Genomic DNA, 593 nt, shown 5'->3' with positions numbered 1-593 from the left:
TGTTACGAAAAATTTATCCATGTCTTTTTAGATGTTAGAATCCCGGATTTATCAAGTTTTTATGTAAAACTGTCATATTTGTGCATATTGAAACAGGTGACCATTAACCATCCACCAATATAGCTAAACTGAACATCTTATACCTTACAATAATGAGCATCCAGTCTAACAAGGTCAAAATCAAAACACACAAATGCTAAATGGCTAACCATCCTTGTTTATAGTAGAAATAAACATCTGAACACCTATAGAAATGAACATCCACTTTAGTTCATTAAAAAATTCCTGACAACAATGTCTATGACGAACAGCTACATACCGAAAAACTATACAGTAAAGCATGTAGAAATCTTGAACAACTTAATTAAACTACAACGTAAATTACAGAATAACCATCAAATATACACATTATGCATTAAGTCTACAGGAAAAAAAATAGTAAAATGGTTCGGTTTAACACTCGAAAAAATGGTTCTTGCAATTAATAACATGTGGACCTTTTGCAACAGCTGCCTTCGAACCTTGAAACTAACAATAATCCTTAAACACAGAGATGAGAAAATATACACAATCACAAACTTGTCCAACTAATC

The sequence above is a fragment of the Arachis stenosperma genome, chromosome 3, assembly GCF_014773155.1.
Source record: "Arachis stenosperma cultivar V10309 chromosome 3, arast.V10309.gnm1.PFL2, whole genome shotgun sequence".
In the NCBI taxonomy this organism is placed as follows: domain Eukaryota; kingdom Viridiplantae; phylum Streptophyta; class Magnoliopsida; order Fabales; family Fabaceae; genus Arachis; species Arachis stenosperma.
This window is presented reverse-complemented; position numbering follows the sequence as displayed.